The 18,971-nt window shown below is 37.2% G+C and overlaps 1 protein-coding gene across 4 annotated transcripts in view; it reads right to left on the bottom strand.

Moving 5' to 3' along the window:
- LOC110456402 (dual specificity protein phosphatase 14-like) overlaps nucleotides 1-18,971 on the bottom strand; it is an 87,486-nt gene that overhangs the window by 14,249 nt on the left and 54,266 nt on the right. The window contains exon 1 of one of the 4 annotated variants that reach the window (XM_021507124.1): nucleotides 9,804-10,476. The exons of 2 other annotated variants lie outside the window; for them this stretch is intronic. The gene's annotated coding sequence lies outside the window, so the exon portion shown is untranslated. Of the gene's footprint in view, nucleotides 1-8,488; nucleotides 8,556-9,803; nucleotides 10,477-18,971 lie in introns of those variants that run through there. One more of the 4 variants, XM_021507126.1, reaches the window with a different exon arrangement.

The following is an 18,971-nucleotide window of genomic DNA, read 5'->3' as shown; positions in this document are numbered from 1 at the left end:
AAAATCCGAACTAGCTAAAACGAAATATAAAGAACCACTATATTCAATACAGAAAGGCAAAAACAGAACTCTAATTCGACACGAAAATACAACAACCGAAATCGAGGAGAAATCATCGGTCCCAAAATAGAAATCCCTTTATGTAGATCACATGTCCAATTTTTAAACAATGTCACGCCAATTGATAATAAACAAGTGGACAGTGTTAACTAAAGGAGCTGTCACCTCCAAGTATAAACACTCTTGGGACAGAACAGGTGCCGAGCGTCGTGTATATTTGATAACGTGGAGTCCCCCCAACCATTACCATGGTCTCACCACTATCTACATGTCTGTATCACCGAAAGTAGTGATACATCGCAGGCGGGATCAATTCCACGGTTTTCAGTTCGTGTTAGATTGTGTACTTTGTTGTACATAAACAAGATCGTGAACAAGGTTTTGTTTCTGACTCGGTCACATCAAATTGTATGTTACAAAAGGCTTAGGTATCAACATCAAAACAACATGACGGCCATAGTCCCAACAGTAGACGGTATATCAAGAATTGAAATAAACCAATAAGAAAGAAAGAAAAACAGGACTTTGTCATTTACCATCTTAAATGTTCAAAGGGTGCATTTAAATCCCTTAATGAAATTCATTTCCAACATTTGCTTTTCATAAGCAATTCAATAGAGTTGATCGAAATAAATGGAACACTTTAATTCCAGCAATCACTCGCTTGACGTTTGGAAAATACACAATAGAGTTGTAGTTATTCTCATTGTTGAGAAAGAAATTGGAAATACTAATTATTTATACAGAAAGAGATACATTACTCGTCATGTCAGCAACAAAAACATATTAAAACTATTCAAATAATGTTTGTTATGACATAATCTCCATATATATTTTGCAGCAATCCATGGTCAAATCTCGAGATCCAAGGGCGAGAAATTCACATTTTTTACGAGGGACAAATATGCCTCAATATTAATGTTTATTTTCGCTAGTGCTTCGGCTTCTATAATAAAGATTATTTCCATAAAAACTGCATTAGTTGACTACATCCCAGGGGGGGTGGGGGACCTGGGGTAATGGTGTTAGCAAAAGTTTCATTGGGACCTGGGGTAATGGTGTTAGCAAAAGTTTCATTAAGTATGATTGGACATTTCCATCTGTGAAGACTATTTGATTGTAGCAGTTTTTAAATTTTAGCCACTTTGCCGTCAACGCAATAAAGGGCTTTGGAAAGAGATATAAGGGACAGTATTGCCCGACCCAATCTCTCAGGCCCCATACCATTTATGTGTCATTCCATTATAATAATTCCTTTCAAGGTTTAATCATATACAAAGGTGTTATGTCCCATTATGTATTTAAGATATAGTTAACCTAATCCTGTATCAAGGAGGCATGGGTCATCCGGTGCCTATTGATTTTGCAATGAAGTTTAAAGCACCTCGGGTCCTTTTCACGAATGAGAAATTTTCGGTTTTAGAACATCCGAGTCTAAGATGAAGATTTTTGAAATTTTAGCAAGTTTCACACTTTGTGTACTTTCCTTCAAGTCCCGGATGTTGGGCATATATAATTCACTATTTTGGTTTGTCGATGGCTATATAATTATGCTTCCAGCAATTTTTGATAAAATCAATGTTACTGATTTTAAACGACGGAGAACACACAAACGCAGGCAAGAAAAAAGTCATTTAGCGCAAACGGGGAATTTTCTCTTTTATATCAAGGATTCTTTTTTAGTCATAAGTCTATTATTCAGGAACAAGGTATCACTAAAATATTTCTTCTCTTTGAATCTAAATATTATTTACTGAAGCGAACAATTAAGTAACTTATATCTTCCTGATAGAGATGAAGTAGCCTTTATGCTGGTGTCTTTATAAGACAAAGACAAAGCTCGAGATTAACGTTTATACCACTTGTCAGGGTGTCAACACTGGCCACGAAACATAACCTCTCCAATAGAATGGTCAACCTAATATCATGAGGTTAAATATTCGAGTTATATGATTATCAAATGTGATATGGGTTAATCATAACAGTAAAGAAAATAAAACTGTTTATTAATATACTTTTTTAATTTTCAAATAGTCATATTTCTTTTTATGCATGTTTTTTTAATTTTATTTTCAGATATTATCTTTTAAACTCTATATGTACAATGATTTATTCGTGAAAGTAAGAAGGAAAACGAATTGTGTTTATTTGTTCTTCCATATAACGTGTAATATTTAAAATCTCCAAATCTTTATTCGTAATCGTATCAGCGGAACTCTTGAAGCTAACCATTCTTTTTACAATAAACGCTGTGCTGGCAAGTGTTTGTCCATTGTCGACAATGTTGGCAAGTACTACTGCATATGCTCCTCGTGTCCCGTGAACAGTAGGTGTGGACCACGTATACCATACATAATTCAGTATCGACACACGTTTAATAGGTGAAATGATCGCTATCAGGCCAGGTTATCTAGTTACACATACAACAAAATGCTGATTTTGCAATCTAGATATTCTGATGAAAATGCCGGTCCAACAATCGAATAGTGACTCGGGCTAGGGGCCAACTCTGCTTTGTATTGTGGCGTTTGAAAGGTGACGAATGACATGACTATTTAATGTTGTGTACTTAAAACATCAGCTTAGATAAGGATGAGCCAGTTCTGATTGGTCGCCGATAACGCCTGGTAAGTTTGCGATTGATTTTTACGATACTTTTGATGCTACAAAAGCGGGATGATGGAATAAAATAAAACATTTATAAAAGGAGAAATTGGCATCTTTCAAAATTACATTTTCAATTTTCCAGTTTAGAATAAAGGCGCTTATACATTGTTTTTATGTGTTTATATGACATCATGTTTTTCTCTTTCGTCTTCGTTTATTGCCCGATGTCCTCCTTTCTCTATTTCTCTCTCTGTACAATCTTTTTTCTTCTTCTTTATTGTCGGCAAAACAATATAATCTTTTGAACTGATTCAAAATGGAACAAAATGAACGGACATATATAGTGGTGTTCTGTGATGGTTTCGGCGTGGTGTTGAAGGTGGTTTGTACAATGACTCCAATCCTGCTACCTCGTTACTTAACACCATTCTGGGATGACAGCACGTAAACACGACGGAGCATAACTTAATTGTCTAGACTACTAATGACGTGTCAATATCATTATTTTGATTAAGCATCACACGTGTCAAGTCTGGCTCAGTCAATGTATAACATATTCAAACAGAACATACAGGATCAGTATTCGCAACTGAGGTCTCCTTTGGCCTGGCCTATGGACACGTCCGAATTCAACGTATTGTCTAATAAAAGCATTATTGATGTAAAAGAAAATTCCTTCCAGTCTTAAACTTAACATTTTCCTTTAACTTCAATAATCCAATGGTTAAGGAATTGCATTCAAGATAGGATTGTTCCTGATATTTGGACCAGGCATATAACGCTCTGTAGTAAGCCTTTACCATGAACTACAATTTGTTTGTCCTGTCTGTCTGTCTGTGAATCTTAATATATTACATCATCGATTCAACTCCGGGTTACCGATAGTTTTTTAAGATTGTGTGTAAGATGTCGGATACAACGTGTTAATTCAGTGCTAACTAAGTATGTTAGTGGTTTTACAGTCTCCAGATCGATCAATAGAAAACGTCAATATCTCGAAGCAATAAATGGGTGGCGTATTCATTTTCTGGGAATCGTCAGGCCAATGTTATAATTTTAACAAATGAAACACGGAGATGGTATTAATACGAATGAAATTAAATGAAATTCAAATGCGAATCAATCCGTAAAGTGATCGCAACTTCTGATATGGACACCTTATACCAAATCCACAATTCAGAAACTGTCTACCACTGCACAACTATCACAGAACGGCCACATATACATAACAGACAATCTCACATCGTAATCTGTTCAACAATTATTGCATCATGCCAGTGAGAAAGTTCACGCCAAAATCTACAATTAAAAGGTTGGGACATTTTTACGGTTTTCAACATGATTTTTTTTTTTTTTTTTTTTTTTACCAATGTGGTATTTCAGTAGCATGGACGTTAACAAAGTGAAATTGAAATGAACCCACTGACGATACAGCTTGAGGTACATGCAATGACTATCTATCTTAAATACCTGATTCCAACCTAGTTTATGATGCACTCCCTTTTGCTTCGATGTCTGCTCGGTTAATGTTGTTGTCTATTCATATGGACAAATATGAACAACTCTAACAAAATGTCGCTGTGCAGAAAAAACGACAGACCGAATGCTCTTATGGAATTTTTCTTCCGTCAACATGTAGCTGAGCAGAAGCATACGACAGATAGCGCGAGCGCGTTCACTGATACTTCCGTAACAGGTCATTGTATTCAACAGGAACACAGCAACATGCCACTGCAGAAGCAGACGACAATCTGTCTGAAGACATTGGCGCATTCGGAAAAAGGCAAGAAAACAGACATTTTCAGCTACAGGTCAACATCCACACACCGGCACCAGTTTTATAGAACAGTGATGCTTTCGGTAATAGGTCGATATACAAAGGGCGCTTTCCGCTTCAAATGAATGAACAGTGCTTTTCTTAAAAGGAGGTTAATGTTCGAAGACGGAAAGTTCATATAACAGCGATGTTTTCAGCTAAATGTGAATGTACAGAGACAGGCGGAAGGTTCACAGAACAGTCATTTTAAACTGAAGGTCAACGGTAGGTCAACGGTAGGTCAACGGAAGGTCAACGAAAGGTCAACGAAAGAAAATGTCATAGAAATAGAAGTGTGACGATTTCAGCTGCAGGTGAATATATTGAGCCAGGAGAAGGTTTCAGAACAATATGAAGTGTTTAGCTTGCAGTTCAATGTTATGAGGCAAATGTTACCTGGCGTCTTGATTTTCTCTGACGCCTCAGAAATCGTCTGACAGTTGCTGGACTGTTAGAACTGTTACGTTGTCTTATGATCAACGGCAACATGCTGAATACAGTGTGTTTAAACGACTTGCTAAAGTGGATTTTGAAAATATCTATAAAACGAAAATATATGGAGAACACATATGTGGATTTGAACAATCTGACTGTAAGAAATGTAAAAATCACAAATACAAAACAAAAAAGTTTGGACCATATAGCACATTTATACCCGTAGATTGACAGTAGAATGATACTGCTACTTTTAACTCAGGTTCACTTTACCGAAATCATGAACACTATACTAGTATTTCCTTAGCGGTTGACAAATCAGACATGGGTTGTTTACTTTAAATATTGACCTTTATACCGCATGTTTACCATCTTGTACTGTTATAGGTTAATAAATAAAAGGTTGTTATTCAAAACAGTTATATGCAAGGTTAATAAATGAATTTTTTTCTGATGGAACTAGGAAATATTTTTGCATCGGCATTACAGCAAAAGTTACCACAGGCAATCCTGTCAAAGGAACAATGAGGAAAGGTACATTTTGTACATAAAAACAGAGCACATAGAAAATTTATTTTTCCAAACTTCGTATCAACACATATTTATATTTTAATGTGCACTTTACAGAGATAATTAATACTGTTGTCTCTTTTGCATTGTATGAGATTTAAAAACTGTTTCACTTTCTTGACGCCCGTGGTCATTTCAAACGAATAAATTGAAATGTATTAAAGATATTTTCCTCACACTGAAGGTTTCGCAACGACTAGCACATATTAAACTGCAAACTGTTCAATCATATCAGATTTTATTTTCTTTCTATTTATGAATTAATTCATAGTAAACGCAAACAAACATATATTCTATAGATATTCTAACGCTTCACTGAGGCAAGGCATCGTATTTTAAAAGCCGCCATGTAAAATCGCAGTGTATAAGAACGCACACTGTTCTAAACATTTATGAATTCATTTCTTGTTTGAAACAAAACATCATTTTAAGTTTTTGACAACAACCATGTAAGTCGTAATAACAAAATGAAATCATCAGAAAGATCTTTACAATTTCTTGTTCCCTTTCTCTGAATCGTAAGGACAGTTTTCTGTGCGGCTATCGACCGTTGTAGTGGTACCGATCACAAACTGTATTTCTAAACACACATAAACTTAACTTTGTCGTTATTTATTTATATTAATTGATGTCGCTGATTGTTGTAATTGCGGTGGAGATCGATTGGCTATTGTTATATCGGGGCAGACACTGGTGCCCAATGACGGGTGTAAGATTAACGCGGTGTTAACCAGCTCACACCCGCTGAATTATTCATGGACTTACACAACATCTCAAATCAAAATTGTATCCATGACCCATAAGAAAACACGGTATCTGACACACACAGAATTAAACGCTGTAGCAGAGATCGTTTTCGTTAAAGAAATTCCAATAAAATTTGTTTATGTCTACCCTTGAGCTATTCCATGTCGAATGTCAAACACAGATGATAGCATGGTACCAAAACACACCAATACTCCCGCTACGGTTTCCCTTCGATTTCCAGAGTATTAGCATTGGATGTTTATTACCGCGTCATGAAAACATCCAGAGGTTTCGGAAGCTGGATTTATCGAGGTCAATAGGGCAAATCTCTGAACTTCATTCTTATAAAGATCTATCGTGTTTTCTTCCTGAGTGCGTACAAAGCTACGTCGAGCTGTTTATCTCCGGGTTTGATATGACAACGTAAACCATTGCCATACACGCTTGGAGTATTTCTTTACGTGGTTACCATGTGACAATCAGGACTTTGATTCTCACCATGGCATCAGGCCAAGGTTGTAAAGGCTCTGTAATTACTGTACCATTTCAGATCTAAAATCAGTTTCCTGTTACCTCGGTCACTTCCGGTCAGCTAGGACACCCTTCTGTCAAACGCACTGATTTGATGTCATCTCGTGGCAGGTGTTCGATTGATAATATATTTCTATAATTCCATTGCAAACTATGGATTGGGGATTTTATCTCTGTCTGAGATTCGTGATATATATTTCAACAATACACTTCAGCGATGTTTTTTTTTGTAAATCTCTACGAAGACAGACATACTATATGTGTTATTTCAATACTGGTATACTTCGGTAGTTTCTGTTTATATCACGGTAGATACTTCAAAACAAATTAATCATAATCTCCTGTATCACAAATACATAACATGCCACTCGGGAACAAGGAAACTTGCAAATATTCCTGTCGAATCAGCACGTGCATTACACGTGCTATGTGTTTGTTTAGTCTCGTGCGTTTATCTTGTTTGTAGATATATACAAGATAAACAGCGTAAAGCCCTGGGTAATCAACCCCCAGTGGAGCAGAACGACTAGCGATGCATGACAGTGAGAAGTGATACAACATACATCACCTGCTTGAGTCGTGTGGCTTAAATTATATTACCGTCATGTAGTATATATTTCTCTTAATCAACCTACTCGTGTTATTAAACGTTAACTGTGTTACTTGCCGATACACGACTTCGGATGAATTTCTATTCCGAATTCCGTATTTTCATAAATACTACTGTCGTGGTAATGACCTTACACAAGTACCCAAGATATATATCGGGCTGAAATATGCAAAACGTGCTAATGTTGTTGCTGAAATGTCTTAACACGGTAATGTCCGTTTTATAAACATGGTCTAGTCCATGCAGTTTATTTCGTAAAATCATATGTGTTGAAATTAAACCAACCCCAAACAGATAATATATTAATCTACAACATTTGATATAGGCCCTATCTTTCTAGTATAAGCCACTCGTAGCTATTTCTAAATGTATCGGACAGCCATACACTCGTCTTATTACTGTTATAATCTTAAAGCGACTTTTTTGTTTAATTTACATAGCAATACTTCCTTTTATCTTTGAAATCAATAATCAATTTTCTTTTTTCCATTTTTTGTTTTGTTCAGGCTTTGCGTACTCGAGACAGCTAAAGTAACATGAAGACGGCGTGGCGTCCACAGATGGCCGCTTTAAAGTGTTATTTGCAATATTCAAATTTGTCTCAAGATACAAGATACAAGAAACTTTATTTAATGTCGCATACAGGTAAACAAGGAACATAAGCTCTTGAGAGCTATTATTGCGACAAACATATGTAAAAATAACAATAACATATTATATTACAAGTAAAGGGAGATAATCACATATATTAAAAATCAAACAGTAATAATCATCACAGAAAAAGAAAGTATACATATCCCATTCATTCATTCATTCTTTAATTACTCTTTAAAGATATAAAAATAATTGCAAAAAAAGAGAGAAAAAATAGATATTTAGCAAAGTCTCTGGTTTTGGTTAAAGATTCAAATTCGAATTCTTTATCTTATTTCAAATTTTTATTCCTATATTTAATATCGTTATCTTAATTCAAATTAATATCCTTCTCTCTTTATTAACAACTACATATTGCCTAATCTTTTAACAGAATTCCATAAACACTTAAATATACACACGTATGAACTGTTTATCCAAGCGGGGTCATTCCCCGATGGGCATGTATGACAACTCACCCAGTAAAACGTAAACAACTCTCTGTATGTCTGTTGAGCAGGTATTGCGGCAGTGGTTTTACTGATAAGTATGGAATCACAGCCGGAATACACATATTGAATTTGACATGCATAACCTTAAGACGTAGAAACCTTGGCACGACTTCAGAGCAGTTTTATCCGGCGAGGATTACAACTGGGGTGATATATAGCGAGATAGGGATTACTGGGGACTTTACAGGGCTAAAACACCAAACGCTAGGCCAGTACTACTTTAAAACAGAAAAGACCACATAAAATTATGGTAAATGAGTTTTAAATAGACTTCTATAGTTCATCCAGGATAGGCAATCTTTGTACTGATCCAACAAAAAACTACGACAATATTATCGTATTATCATGAACAGGGCAGTGATCAGTGTCAGTCACAGTTTGTATGTTTAGGGCCTCAGACAGATCTATGGTCGTACACTTGCACGGTATACCTGAACACAGCCCGTGATCTGTGTCAGCCACATTTCGTATGTTTAGGACCTCAGACAGATCTATGGTCGTACACTTGTACGGTATACCTGAACACAGCCCGTGATCTGTGCTAACTTAAGTGAACAATACTTGTAACGGTCGTACACTTGTACGGTATACCTGAACACAGCCCGTGATCTGTGCTAACTTAAGTGAACAATACTTGTAACGGTCGTACACTTGTACGGTATACCTGAACACAGCCCGTGATCTGTGTCAGTCACAGTTTGTATGTTTAGGGCCTCAGACAGATCTATGGTCGTACACTTGTACGGTATACCTGAACACAGCCCGTGATCTGTGCTAACTTAAGTGAACAATACTTGTAACCCTGGGCTAAAAGTTAAACATCTTGAAGCGTCATTAATTTGAAATTTGGCCGACTGCCCCATATTTCTATTATTGCTAACTGACGCGTACATTAGGCGATATCTATAGGTATTATTGTACGTACAGTACAGGTATACAGTATGTATATATACGGACAAACGTACTTACTGCATAACAGTGCATGTATATACACAACATAGGATTTAATTACTCGGTTCCCTACTTCCCTTTCAATTTACATTGCTAATTAATCACGTTCACATTTATAATAAATATGCATCGATATATGTTATGTTGTATTACAAATGTTAGAGCGCAAACAACATACCTTTCATCTCAAACATACCTTTATTGCAAACAATTCAAGTTAATATGTTGTGAGGTACATCCCGTTTTTATTTTTGGCAGGTTATTATCGTAGAAATTTAAAAACCATGCAGCATGAAAATAACTTGCTATTTGATGCAATTAGATTACTTACCTTGTGAAAAAAGTTCGAAGGAAACGTCCAAACACACTTATAAAACACGACAGTCAAGAATTCAATCTACAAACATCCCGTGCGCATGGTAAAAGGTGAGATCACACAACTTATATAATGTTTCCAAACTACAATTCAGCACTTTAAACTGTTCGTAAACATAGGTATGTATATAATAATCGAAGGTTAGCTAGCCAGCTGGCTAACAAATTAAGTTTATAAAACCGCATGGGTGTGTATGTACTGTAGGTATGCGCGGGTACCCGGCACAGCGAATTGCCAATGACTCAGTCCAGCAGACAGTAGTCTATAGATTTTCTGGCCGTCCTCTTTTCAATACACACTAAACAGACAGAAGAGCGAAACACGGAATGTCTTACAACCCACTCAAGTGGGAGGGTTACTATAGGCGGACAGGGAATGTATATTTAGACACTTCCTCACACACGTGTAAGCGAGGACTTTGGTCCATATAGATTAAATGGAGCAGCATACCTCGGCAGCCCCAAACTTTCACTGACGCTGGTTCTCTTGATTGAGTTCAAAGCCCATACTAGCATGATGAAAAATTACAGGTGACCCTTGAAACTACGTCGACAAATTATTCATACAATGTCATCGCTGAAAGAGCAAGAGTCTGTGTTAATACACAGAGGAGGGAGAGCTTTTAAACTGGACGAGTCAAGCAGAACGACCCCGACAAAGCTTCACACGAGTGAAGGAAAGGATTGCGGAGACAAAATTGATGACCTTACCCTGTAACGCTGTCCTGGGTTGCAATGCTCACGGCTGTAAACAGCGTCACAGGGGAACTCATACTTTATTCGCTTCATTTAGCAGGTGTCGTGTATGGGTGTTAATGGACCCATAAAACCTTTGATGAAACATCTTTTACGGTATTGAGTGTTACTACTCCGTTCAATACAGGAAGATATTGATAATTGTCACCTGGGACGTGTATCACTTGTAACACATGTAATGAAACGTTTCCTGATGACAATATAAACCCGACAATTCGGCGAATTATAGTTCCCCACCGAATGTGAAATGCACAGATGATAAATTTGTGCAGGAACTAATTCTATATATGAATGTTTGACAGACTCACCGTATTCAATAATGAATAGTGTCAGTGCTACTATTGCAAATAAATCTGTTGGATGTTTACTGGTTAGTGGTACCGTTTTACTATTAAAATGCATCTGGTGACACTATGTATTTTACAGCGTTTCATTATTTGATTGCATTTGGTGGTATAAATGCGAACATCACTAATTTGAGTAAGCGATATCAGGATTCAGAAGTTCACACGAATAAGTGTTATCACGGATTCAAAGAGGCAATGTCACTTATTTGAATCAATGGTATCACCCATTCCTAGGTGCAAATTCAACAGTCCTGATTTGAATTAGTGATATAACTTATTTAAATGGGTTATTTCACCGATTAAAAGTTAGAATTGGTCATATTATCTCTGATTGAGTGATACCAGAATCTGGCATGTAAATTGTATTCAGAAGTAAATATAGCACCTTAAATGTGCATAAAATGTATAAGAATCATACAGTATGGAAAATCCAGTCAAGTAAGCAAAAACCCAAAGTAACTAACAGACAACACGCAGGGAAAAGATACATCTCACAACACATAGAACACAGAATCTGGTTGGTTCCATTGTGTGCACGGGCTCCACCACAGTAGTTCTGAAGTCTGTCTTTAACAGCTGATAGTATAGCAGTCCAAAGTTTTGAAAGTGACTTATGTATTCTTCTTCCATCTTGTTTGCAAGTATGCTTCTTCCTCAATGCAAGTGAACCCATGCCCAAAGCAAGAAGTTCCAGTAACTAGTAGTGTAGGAGATAGAGCCCGGACAAACTTTTTCTTTGATGCAGGTCAAAGGTCCAAAAACAGAGTTACCTACTTTTAATACACGACACACCGCCTCACCAAGGTGAACCCATACCCCAAGTATGAAGTTCTAGTGACAAGTAGTGAAGGAGATAGAGCCCGGACAAGATAGCGGAATAATATATTTGATTGTCTGGCACATGTAAACAATTAACGATAATTACACGATTTGTATCGCTAAATGATATTGACAAGAAGAAACGAATGATAGGATCGCAAAAACTCGAACCAACGATCCCTTATCGCTTAGGGCGTGTCATGTGATCTTTAGCCAAAAACCATGCAGTCTACAAGATTCACATTCAAACAAACATGAACATACATTCCTTGATGTCTGAGTACGTTATATTGCGAACGACATTCACAAGTATGAGGTGTTTAAAGTGTAATATACAGGCCAACTGTACTGGTGAACCAGGGTGGTTATTCTCTGTGTCAGCAGTAGTAACAAGCACTGTACACTGTGACAGTATCGTACTAGATCTGATGGCACACCTAGTCACCATCAGATACGAGTTAAAGGCGTACCTATATGGTTACGATACTCGATACCTGAAAAAACTTAGATGTGATAATAATCTGGATATGATCAGAACACCTCAACACAATGTGTTGCGTTCACCAATATGATTGAACAGCAGACGTTAGAATAAGTAGTTAAGCTTACATTGTACATCGTTTCAATAGCAGTTCAACAAATTTACAGCCGAAATAAATCAATTTACAATTATTATTATTATTTCATATGCGATTTCACGATGAAGTATTGTATAATAATATTCTTCAATAATGTCCCAATGATGCTTTATATAATTCTATTCTGCCATGCATTATGACGATAATAGAGAGTTCGATTTGAACATTTGATCACGTGTGAACTGTCATCAATGATTCATTATTGGAATCAACGTATTCAATGTTGGTTATAAAAAAATCGATAGTCCTCGATATATTAGTAAAGTGGCCTCAGTTTCATGAACGTGCCGTCAGGGTTTTTTTCCATAGAAAAACATCGCGAGAGAAGAAACTTGTTATTTTCCTCACTCTCATTAATGCTTCCTATAGAAAAGTTTACATAGGAACGTTTAAGAAAGTAGTGCCTGGTTGGACCTTTATCGTAGATGAGTTTATTGAGATTCGACCATTTGCCTACTTATTTGCTCCAGTTAAGAGCATTTAAGTCGAAAATTTCGAAATAACACTGTTTGATGATACCAGCCGGCCATACCCTTGGCAGTGGCGAAAAGCATTGTTACAATGTAACCATCAGACGTGTGTTGACAGTTGGTCAGTCTTTACACTGTATTGTTCACAAATCTCCCCAGTGGTTCAAGGTTAACCTTAATCCCAACCCGAACAAAATAAAGTAGATAAATACAATGTGTGTATCGTGTCGATTTATGCGTAGAAATTAACAGACTCGTTCATCATGCAGGCTGAGGATGTCTGCTCAATTAACCTGTGTCGCAAAGAGCGATTTATCAATAACAATGAAAGTGTAATTACATGAACACCTCACAGCATTCACGTGTCCATAGACGTTTAATCGTTTTGCCTGATTTTGTCTTGTTTTACTAGTCTTTGGCTCCGGTAATCAGCGATGTCCTCTGCTGCACAGACGTTTTGCGTTACATTATATTACGGAAACAATACAGTTCATGTTGGTATGTCTGTCGTGACATCGTTAAAGCAAACCGCTACAATAGTGATATCGCTGTGCATCCGAATGGAATCGAACCTGTATGTTTGCAAACTCAGTGCGATAGGCCAACATAATATTTGTTATAGTAGTTTGGCTTACACAATAAAATACTTTAGAAAATAAATTGGAACGTGTTTATATAAATATGAATCTGACATGAAGTCACTACTAGTACATTGTATTATCTATAAAACGTTGACTAACTGTTTTCAGTTACATATTAGTCCAGTGTTCAACCTACTTATACCACACTGCAAGTCATTCCCTATCACGTTCTGAAACGCAGCGAGTCATTCTATGAAAATAATTATTTATTTTCAAAATTTCAATTAGTCAAGTTGAAATAAAAATAAATCTTCCGACAGGCAGATAAATAATACAGCGATTAGTAAGTCTTATTTAACACAAGTTTGTCCCACAAAAGAAAAATGAATGTTATATAAGTCATTAAATTTTTTATCATTAATCAATATCATATATGTAATCAAACAGTGACCTCAGAGCAGTTCAGAATCACAATGAAGGTTTACTTCGACAACTTCAGAACTTTAACTTTCCGAAGATATACTTCAGCTGGACAAAGAACAGATTTTGGGAGAGTGAACAGGTACATACTATCTGTTTTATTCCTTGCAGCTGTTGTATGTGCAAAAGATCATCAGGGGCCCTTATGTGGCGGCAAACCTAAGTCATCCATCCACATGAGCCTTTATGAATGTTATGACAGTGAAAACAGTTGGTGAAGAACCAGAGGGACCTTGAACAGAAGTGAAACTCAAATCAGCCAATTAACGGAATCCCATCTTGAAGCCAGACAAGATGAAAGAGGACGTTTCAAATCAGTGGAAAAACATGCCTACTTTAACAGTGAAACCAGTTACGTGCCGTAGGGATGTAGATATGCAAAAGGCTGATGAAAGCAGCGAGCAGGAAGGCTGAACTGGAATACCACAGGAAATGAGGAAAGAAGGAAGAGCAACCGCAACATTGTTAGACACTCATGGTGACACAACAATGAGCATCACTACCTAAGTTTGATGTCGCAGCATGGCAGGAGGCTGCATAACTGATCAGCAGCAATGCGAGCCAATCAGTTCCTGGCTGAGCATGATCGACACAGTCGACGCTCTTGCGGAAATAGTCTTGGAAAAGAGCAAAGACCTCTTACGAAGGAGAGCCATCTACCAGATGATGGGACTGGCCGGCATTGAAACACTCAGATGTGTTCAAGCTAGACATCGTTAACATGGAACATAAGATGGCACAATTAGTGGGGTTAAAAGAGGAACCAAGGCTTGGAATTGATATGCTTGACATAAAATACCGGAAAATGTTAAAATAATTTTAATTTTCCTGTCTGAATTTATTTTCGTTTCCGACAAAATAGTCTCTAAAGTTAATGGCATATAATTTTAAAGAAGTTTCTAAATACAGGATAGAACTGTTTTGTAAGTCTATTTCATACAAAGAAAACACCATTGCTATTTCTCTTTTTCAGAATACATCTGTAATTGCCCACCAAGAGGTACTCGGATGTAAGATTTTACAATTATAGGTGACAGGGTACAGCATTTGAGGTATGTCCCGTACAAAGTCACGCACAGTCTGACGGACGAAGTGCAAATATTTAGTCCCCTCCTGTAGTACCGGTGTGAGACTAATTTAACCTTAATCTAATGCTTTGGTATCAGGGAATAGTACATTGACACACCTAAACAGTACATAGCTGAGGCTGTATAATGCACATGGGTCATCGGAAAGATTTGACTTTGCAATATACTGAAGAGGAATATGGTGGCATATTTCTGCCATCGACTTTCGACTTGCGAGTTACTTATGTCGACATTATTTTAAAAAAATGATGTCGGCATAATCTGAGAAGATGTCGACATAATCTATGAATATGTCGTAATAACGTTTAAATTATGTCGACGTAATTTTACATTTTCCGAGATAATTTTGCCGAGTTAATCATTACGATAGTAGGAAACTCGGCTTTATAATATGCTCAGATGTGACATCGACTTGTCGCTTATTTATGCAAAAGAAAACGAGCAGTTAACCAACCATTTTCCAAACAATTATGGTTCCGATACCGCATTATTCCATGTTTGAAAAGTACGTGATTTCCCTTTTAGAACCATGCGCTTTACACTAAAGAAATTACCCGTTTACTAACTAAAATACAGCATTACTTTCATAGGATGGAAATGGTTACAAACTCTATTGGCGGTCAGAAAGCGACATTTTGAAACCACTGATACACACAATGCAATACAGCCGGCAACGGATTGTGTTTGAATAGAATTAAGCAAATTGATATGAAATATGAAAATAAGATGTGTAGTTAGAAACCATTTCCCGAGTAATATAATGATAGCATCCATCACATTAGTGAATTTCGGGAAATCGAGCCGGATGTTTCATCTAAAGTGTATAGAGTACGACTACCCTATTTGATGAACCGTTCTACATGTAGTTATTAGATCAGACCCAGAGACATACTACTCCCCACAGGGGGCACTGGTCACCGTAACAACAGATCAAATAGACATTTAGAAAATTGTTCATTCCACTAATTGTTTGAAATTGAATTCAAACACTTTAACTGCAGACAACAAAACCTTAAATGTACAGGACTATTTGTCCACAATGCGGATCGTGGTCAGCTCAGAATGCAGTATTTCTACCCTGGTTCCAATACAAAAGATTATGCTTGACTGCATTACGCATGTCATATGTTTATCTTCAATTTCTTTCCGTCGTTTTTAGTCCTTTCGGGTGCCTTTGTGTTCTTAACGGAACTAAATAGAACTTAAGTTCATTCGAAAATGTAGGGAACACATGAATCTACATTTAACTTTCACATTTAACTTCTGTTTGTCGCAAAAATAGCTCTCAAGAGCTAATGTTCCGTGTTGATATGTATGCAACTTTAAATAAAGTTTCTTGTATCTTGTATCTTTTAAAGGGTCCTTAAATAGGGTTTTGGGTAGTTCAATGTAGTATTTTTTACTGTCGAAAAGCGATGATAGTGTGAATACCAGCTGATTTTTATGATGTTAAATATCTTTAAACATTTTTGACTACTGGGGCTGAATAGATGCAGTAGTCGGGAAGTTAGCAAATTTGTATTTAACGGGAAAATCTATGTCATTATGTTAGAAGTAATTCCTTTAATTGCGTTTTCCCCCACGAGAAAGCATTACTGTAGTTCGAAATAATTTCCAAAATAAATACTTTCTTAAGAAATGATTTCTTTTTTTTTCGGCAGAATACTTTACAGATTTCCTTACGTTAGAAAACGTTCATGTACCGGTATGTTATGATTGAGTACTAACACATTAGGAACCAAAACGACACAGCAAACGTCAACATCAAATGTCAAATGATATTAGGAGAGTCAAGTGTGACACGCGTGGTTGCTTCAGTGCTGACCTGAGTTCCACATGCCAATTGTATCAGGTACTGTTTTGTATTTACATCTGGTGTGACTATTGTATCAACACCCATTTGTCACGCACTTCACCGACACTATGGGACTACGACATATTTCACAGGGGTTTGTGTTTAAGTATTATACATATTAATAACGGTACCAGTGTGTTATTATCGTTACTGGAATATCAGAATAATTAAAGGATGACTGGGCACGTTGTCAATGTTATACGGTTTTTTTCCGTAATAACATTACGTTGTTATTTAAACCATAATCACTTATACAGTATCACGTTTACCTGGGTACGTTTGTCAAGGTAAGGATGAACCAAAGTCATCATCATTGTGAGTATCAAAGTAACGGTAACCAAAATCTACGGTTATATAGGTCATGGTCATCTTAGTTGTACTGATCAAGGTTACGGGATTAAAGGTCGTGTACGTCAAGGTTACAGGGACGAAGGTAACTGTTATAAAAGGTAGTGAATACCAAGGTAACAATAACCGAGGGCACTGCCATAAATGTCGCGGACCAAGTGACCAAAGATACAGTCACAAAGTTAGTGGGGTCTAAGGCCAAAATATAAGATTATGGTTATAAAGATCACCATGTTATCAAATAACTTTATCTTTGAATCAGTGCAGATGGGAACGACGTGATTGTAAGCCAGGTAACTGTAGACTAATGTTTTCAGTCTCCAACCGTGACCATGCTTTGTTGATAGGATGTCCGCCCGGTCAGTCATGCTAGTGTCACTGTCACTATTAAACTTATGCTTTGTGTAGTTATAAAGTATACCGATGCTTGCTATATCACAACACAAATTTATTCTGTAACCGCAATTGTCCTGGTACTTATATATCTGTTACTGCTAACCACGAGGTTAATACCCCGACAGTACATTCCCGTCAGTGACGTAACACTGTGTCCTGTGTGTCAATGCGACAGCCATTTCGCTTCGGTGATGTCACATTATTTCCGGTGTATCTATTCGTCAGTCCGTTTCCTTTTGTGACGTCAAACTATTTTCGATGGAGCAATATGACGTCTGTTCAGTGGTCTTATTCCTCCAGTGACGTCACGCAAATAAACCTGGCATACTTATACATTTAAATGCATTGTTGTTCTCATTCGATATTTATTAAAAAAAAAATGCTTAAAATCGTAAATTTATTTAATGCTGTTTAACTGTCTTTACTGTATGTCTTCTGAAGTAAAATGCTGCATTACCATCCACTCAAATGTTCAGAGAGAGCACATTTCATAAATTAAAAATTGTGGCATATAATGAACGTGAGTGCGGGGAATAGAAGGTTAAAGATCGACACCTGATGATTGATATGTTCCCAGTCTCTCATCTGTTATATAGCAGTACATCCATCTTAACCGCTGTGAGAATGTGGCGCTAAAAAAACATCAAAGGCGGAAGTCGGCGACGCTAATGAGACGCTCGGCCAAGGCAATACTTCAACACATTTGTGGCAAGACTTATTTAAAGATATATTATAAAACAGGTATTGTAACAAGAACATTGTCTGTGTGGTATTTCACATACTCATTCACAGACATGTAGTGTCCTCTACGAGGTCATGCAACCCCTTCTCATTCTATAACATAAGTTTGCTTATCGGAACAAAATCAGTTCATTATTATACAACAAGTCGATTCTGGATCAAAGGTAAGCACTAGGTCAAAGGCGTCAGAGGGCGACGTTGGAGTAAACATACCTGAGGTTGACAACCGAGTAAAGTTTTCAGAAGTTGACACCGAAGCAACGCCGTCAAAGAGCAACACTTTGACAATGCCGCATTGATACAGAGGGAAACATTGTAAATATGACTGAGGTCAACAATGCAGCAAAGTTGTCGGAGCAAAGTCGTCGGAGGTGGACAATGCAGCAAAGTTATCGGAGCAAAGTCGTCGGAGGTGGACAATGCAGCAAAGTTATCGGAGCAAAGACGTCGGAGGTGGACAATGCAGCAAAAGTTGTCGGGGCAAAGTCGTCGGAGGTGGACAATGCAGCAAAAGTTGTCGGAGCAAAGTCGTCGGAGCTGGACAATGGAGCAAAGTTGTCGGAGCAAAGTCGTCGGAGGTGGACAATGCAGCAAAGTAGTCGGAG

This window comes from Mizuhopecten yessoensis, unplaced genomic scaffold (genome assembly GCF_002113885.1).
Source record: "Mizuhopecten yessoensis strain PY_sf001 unplaced genomic scaffold, ASM211388v2 scaffold8745, whole genome shotgun sequence".
In the NCBI taxonomy this organism is placed as follows: domain Eukaryota; kingdom Metazoa; phylum Mollusca; class Bivalvia; order Pectinida; family Pectinidae; genus Mizuhopecten; species Mizuhopecten yessoensis.
The sequence above is the reverse complement of the archived record's forward strand: the minus strand, read 5'-3'. Positions and strand labels throughout refer to the sequence as shown.